Below are 5,974 nucleotides of genomic sequence, written 5' to 3' on the forward strand. Positions count from 1 at the left end.
AGGGTCTCATATTTGGCTACCCAAATGTGAAAATGACTCAACCCGACCCAACCCGAAAGAAACTGGGTTGGGTTGGGTCATAGGTCAACCCGCTAAACCAATTGTCAAGTCTAATTGGGATTATTTATGCATTGCTAGAAGTTTCCACTCTTTAATCTTTTCTATTTAGTCTTTACTTTTATTGTTTACTCTTTAAATTGTTAAATGATCAAGTTTTTTATTTTATATTAGAATTTTAAGGTTAATTTTTTTAATTTTGACATTTTTCATATAGTTTTTCTTTATTTTTTTAAATTTCAATTATTTTTTGGGATGACCAGAATTGACCCATGGGTCAACCCTAACCTGAACATTTAAGGTTAGGGTCTAGCATTTGACAACCCAACCCGAAATTCAAGTCAACCCGAAATCAATCCAAAGTACCTTGACCCAAATCAAACCTGACCCACCCAACCCAATTGCCAGGTCTAATAGCATGTAATGATCAAGTGCAGATTGACACCCCATATACATATCTCATAATCTCACAGTGCATTGGGAACATTTCCCCCTACTTGTCATGGAGAGATGCTTCCAATACACAGTTGGGATATGGCGCCCATGGTACGCGCTCTGTGGGGGTGCCAACCTGAACTCGTAACGATCTAATTCAGTTTTAGCCTTTTAGGAAAGGGAAAATATGTGTTTAGGGAAATAAATGGTTCAAGTAGTGAAGGCTCGTGAACGCCCAAGCTCAGCTCAAAACCTAAAGATATTAGCACAGACTTAAAGCCTTCCTTTTTTAGCCCAACCTAAATTAATCGAAATCGAACAACCAATTAGGTCTAATCTATCACCTTATAGAGCGTCAAGAATTCAAGTCAGAGTTAACCATCATTGACTGTATGGAAAAATTCAATAGTCAGACATTTTATATGTTTTACAAAATATTGAATTGATGTCCTTTTGTGTATCAGATTTGTTTATGGTTGTCTCAGTAAAAATATCTTGTACCCTGATGAGGCTAGCTTAGGACTGGTTTTATCTGAAGAAAAGCTTGGGCCTAAGTTGAGTTGGACCGGAGGTGGAGAGAGAGAGAGAGAGAGGGAGGGAGAAATGTTGCAAGATTTTGATTGGACCGAATGGTAAGACCAATGGAACTGAGTGGTAACCATTTTCTTTTTTCATTGCCTGAATCTTAAAAACATTGACTTGGTTAAATTTGCTCAAATTACATGTACTAATATATATTATAACCTCTACTATTTATTAATTTAAGCTTTTTTGCACATAAAATAACTTCAAAGATGGTTTGGATCCATTTTCTAATTTTTTTTTTTTATTTTTTTTTACTTTTCTCAATTATTGAATGAATCAGGACCCGTTTTAAAGGGATTTTACATTGATTGAATCGCTTAGGAGAAGCTAATTAAGACAGATAGCTTCACCCGAAGGTCGATTTTTCTATTCATGGAAATCTATTTTCAGCACAAACAGGACATCATGGCTGTCTGGGTGTGTACAAGCCCTCCCAAAAAACGAGTTTGGCTTCGGCCAGTGCAAGCCCATGCTTATACTATTTCAACAGTCTCTTGCAATTTTGAATTGGGAATATCTTCCTATGAAATAAAGCACATAAGTACGAAGATATTTTCAATGCAAGACTATAAAGACTGTTCGAACGGATGTTGCAATGACCAAAGCCGAACTGCTCCAAAACAAAACTGGATTCAGTAAAGGTAAAACCGGTTCTAGTGGCCTTTACTGCCTTGCATTAAGAATATCCCCATACTTATATGCTTTATTTCATAGGGAGATATTCTCAATCCAAGATTGGAAAAGGCTGTAAAAATGGTGTGGGCACAGGTTTACCCTGATGGAAGCCGATCTCCTCCCAAACGGGCACTCAAAAGCTTGAAATGCTCAATATCTGGTCAACCCATTGAACCGAAGACCAAGTCATCAGAACGGTTCTGTGTCCGGTCCCTGAAGATCAATGGTAGGTAGTGCCAGGGTTCCTGGCAGTACCGTACCCTTGTTTGGAAAAGACAAAGACCAAGCACTAACACCCATGTTTAGCTGTTTAGCTTGAACTGTCCTTTGTATTTTAGGGGTACCATACGGTAGTGTTATCATTGCTGAATACAAAATAGATGTATATATAGACAAGGGAATTGGGTCATTCAGACAAGTCCAAAGAATACAATAATCTGCTTGTGGATGGCATGGTGGAGGCCTTAAAAAAATCTAAAGACAAGAACATTTTTATGAATGAGCCATATGGGACTGAGAAATCCCAGCCACATTTCCGGCCCTTATTTCTAGGAATTCTTGAATTAAAATACCTAAGCATTCACTTGCGAATGGCTCCCATAGGATTCTAGGCTGTAAAACTGAAATTAGATAACCCATGGCGAAGGACAACCCAAAGAGGCAGAGATCGCTTTTGGCCCCATCTGATGAAACCCATTTGACTTGATGATAGAACCAAACTGCCCATGGATTGATTGCTAGTCTCAAGTGTCTCAGTCTGCTACTGCTTTAATGGGGCTAGTTGTGCCGGGCTGAGCTTCAACTTAGAGAAGCAAGGCACCGCCCAGGCCCTGCCTGCGCTCACATGTGCCATGAATGCGGGTTCCATAAATCCAGTCGACTTGGACTGCAGGAATCTGCATTGAATGCTGGTTGCTCTGCAACTGCAAGAGCTACGCAGGGGTTTCAGTAATATTATGTTTTGGGTATTGACAAAAAGACAATCTCGATTTGCACCGTCTCAGCAGTGGGTGATCCCCAGGATTCATTTCCGTTGGATGAATCTCATCCATGTTCTTAATTGGGTTGGGTTAGTGAATCCACAACCTGAAGCTGGTTGGGTCCAGAATTTCCACCCAATAGAACACTGCAAAACAAATTGCTAAAATGGACCTTCTGGTATATGTGTGTGAGAGAGAGAGATGAGGGAGAGAGATTTAAGACTCCAAGAACTGCCATTAACTTCATGAAAATTTAAGACATGGGTATAAAGGCAATCACACCAAAGATGAGTCTATGTATCAGAAAGGAAAAAGAAATTGTAGAATAGAAGATGAGATCTCAGGAAAGTTCTTCAGTCCTACAAACCACCATACTATGGCCAAATTAAGAAAAAGAAAAAAATACAAATCCTTTGTACAGAAAACTGAAGCTCTAGATGAAAAATGACTGATAATCTCAGTCATACCTCCTGCACTTCCAAGCAGAAACTGAAAAAAGGGCTCGATCTTGCCAGCAGATCACTAAGCAGCCATTCTCTTCTTTGATCTTATATCCATCACAACCATAGCTCTGCAACAATCTCCTTGCCTGCAATTGACCATAGTAGCTAAAAGACACCCTTCGAAATCCTGCTGAATGGAGCCTCTTAATCCACCTCTCAAGCTTCTCGTGTCTCTCCTTCCTCTCAGCCCCCTCACATGCTATAATGTTCTTAATCTCCTCCCCAAACAGCATCTTCTCCACCTTCATTCGTTCTACTGATGCCCTCGACACTGTAGACTCAAGGCAATCAAAAAGTGATGCATAGAAGTAAAGTGACTCCAAGAGTCTATCCATCAGGGTTGATCCATTATGGTTTGATTCTTGCTCGGCCACAACCATGAGCTTGGGAGATAGGCCCCATAGAGCTGCGAGGAAGCCCTCCATCTTTGCCGAAGCAGGTAAAGATAGTGGGGATGAAGAGGCTGAGTCGGTATTAGGACTGTAGCCATTGACCAAATCTTTATCAAGCAATTCACCTATAGTGTTCTGTCTCATCTGCAGGACTCTCTGCAAAGGATGAGCTATGCTTATGCTTTTTGATGCTGGTGCAAGAGCCTCTGATGGTAAGAGGCAATGCAATTGGAGGAGAGAACTGATCGCAAGAGCCTCTCCCGTCTTAACGCGAAGGCTTTCAACATCAAGATTTTCCAGTTTGCTAACTATTGGGTTAAATTGAAATGGAAGGTCCAATTTTTCAGCTTCTTCTGTCAAACGAAGAGCTGTTTGTTCCAAAACCTCTTTATGTTCATGAATGCCGGTAATTCTCAAATGGGGTGGACCTTCAGGCCGTGCACTCAAAGATTGAATGAGGGCAATCCATTGTGCAGGCTCAACACAGTGGAGATCAATGATGTGAACCATCTTCTCTCCTTCCATGGATTCTATAATAGCTTGATTGGTGGTCACTATTGCGAGCTTTAAGAAGGGACATAGCTCAAAGAACAGTTTTCGAGCAAGAATTCCTTCAGAGATTGAGGATATCCTTGTAGAATTAAGGGCTTTGTGCAAACCAGGCCATGCCTTGAGAATCCGGTCAGCAAGCGCCTCGGTGAAGTAGGCAGCAATGCGCTGCATGGTGTCACCATCAGGAGAAGCAAGGTGGGAGATCTGCTCGAGAGCAATATTTGCATGCTCAAGGTTACCAGCAGCTACATGATTTGTACAGGACAATAGGAAATGGATCAGACACAAGCCTCTCTCCTCGGATTTAAGCTCCTTGAGCCAGGGATAAGGTGATCCTAAGTTGGGGGGAAGTGACATCAGTGAGAAGAATTGAAGAGGTGATGAAGTCACAGATGATGATCCCTCATCTTGAACCATTCTTGTCATTGAACTGTTCCAACAAGCTTTCTATTCTGAGGAAACGGAGGTGAATAAAGTTAATTGGGTATGGACTTCTTCATACACCCGAAATGAATTTGTAGACACTTCCAATAAAAAAATGGATGGATGATTCTCCAAACGTGAGACTGAGGAGATTTGATTCTCTAAATGGAAAAGCAGGCAACTTCAGAAAACTACCATTGCAAACATTGAGATTAATGAAAACATGTTCTCAGGCTTTCAATGAAATGTGCAAAAAAGGTAGTTGCAGTTAAGAACAATAACAGTTGAAGGAACTACCAATTATCCAGGTTTGTGAAAGAATTCCAAGAGCATCCAGGTTTGTGAAAGAATTCCAAGAGCAGGAACATATACCTCTAATTAGACAAAAAATATCAGAAATCAGAAGTCACGACACTGACTCAAATGGGTATCTTATCGTTGGAGAATTCGAACGAAACTCAAAAGGAAATTAAACAAAAGACAGCTGAGAGAGCAAAGAACACTACCAGAAATGGCTCAGTAATTCCTCTTAACTCAAGCAGCAGAACTGACCAACAACGTCCAGAACTGCAAACCCCAACTGGGTTTTTCAAATTCATCAAAAACCCAGAAAAGGCCACATAAAGAAAACTCCGGTTGCTTCCTCAGATCTCTAGGTATTCAATCAGAACGGTTACAACACAGGTTAGGGCTTCTTGTCTTTCTAGGGCTTGTTGCAGGAGTCAGGCAGGCAGGAGTCATTGAATTGAGGCTCTGTTTCGAAGGACTTTCGTTCATGGTTGCGTTGGCGACAATGCGAGAGTGTTGCGTTTTTGTCGTTTTTGATTTGGTGTCGTTTGGGATTCTGAGGAATTTAGAATTTGTGAGAGAGCGCGCCCTCTCCCACAACTCTGTAAAACACACACACTCTCTCTCTCTCTGTTTTGTCTTCACATTACGTGGATGAAGAATAAAGGCTGGCCAAAACTTGTTATTATTCCTTATCGATACTACCATCGAAACGTGCCTCAACAAAACAAAACAACACCCCTTACTTTGTTGCTTTGTGCCTCTGTGGGGATTGCAAGAAAGCCTTCTCAAATGCCTCCAAAACCATCATTTGTTTTCTCTCTGACACAGAGAGCATCCAATTGTTATCATCCTCTGATATCAGGACAAAGAAACAATGAACTTGGAGAAAAAGCAAAAGGTAGAAAGCACATTTAACTTTCTTACAACCAAATCTGACTGAACCCTACGTGCTAATCCATGGAAAAACCCTAGCTTCATTCCTTAAACCCATATATTCCTTAAATTCAATTCCATAATATACACTGTTCTATATTATAAATCTTGATTATGCCATGCCATCGTACCCACTGCACACAGAAAC

General features: G+C 40.8%; 1 pseudogene across 1 annotated transcript; it reads right to left on the minus strand.

The window, feature by feature from the left end:
• Positions 1–3,028: 3,028 nt before the first annotated feature.
• Positions 3,029–5,504, minus strand: LOC104612012 (scarecrow-like protein 3 pseudogene; annotated as a pseudogene). The gene is made up of 3 exons (XR_016082187.1): positions 5,109–5,504; positions 4,900–4,976; positions 3,029–4,631 (listed from the first exon to the last, which is right to left on the minus strand). The product of XR_016082187.1 is annotated as a scarecrow-like protein 3 pseudogene (transcript).
• Between the last annotated feature and the right edge of the window lie 470 nt (positions 5,505–5,974).

The sequence above is a fragment of the Nelumbo nucifera genome, chromosome 2, assembly GCF_055504915.1.
Source record: "Nelumbo nucifera cultivar China Antique chromosome 2, China Antique-T2T, whole genome shotgun sequence".
In the NCBI taxonomy this organism is placed as follows: Eukaryota; Viridiplantae; Streptophyta; class Magnoliopsida; order Proteales; family Nelumbonaceae; genus Nelumbo; species Nelumbo nucifera.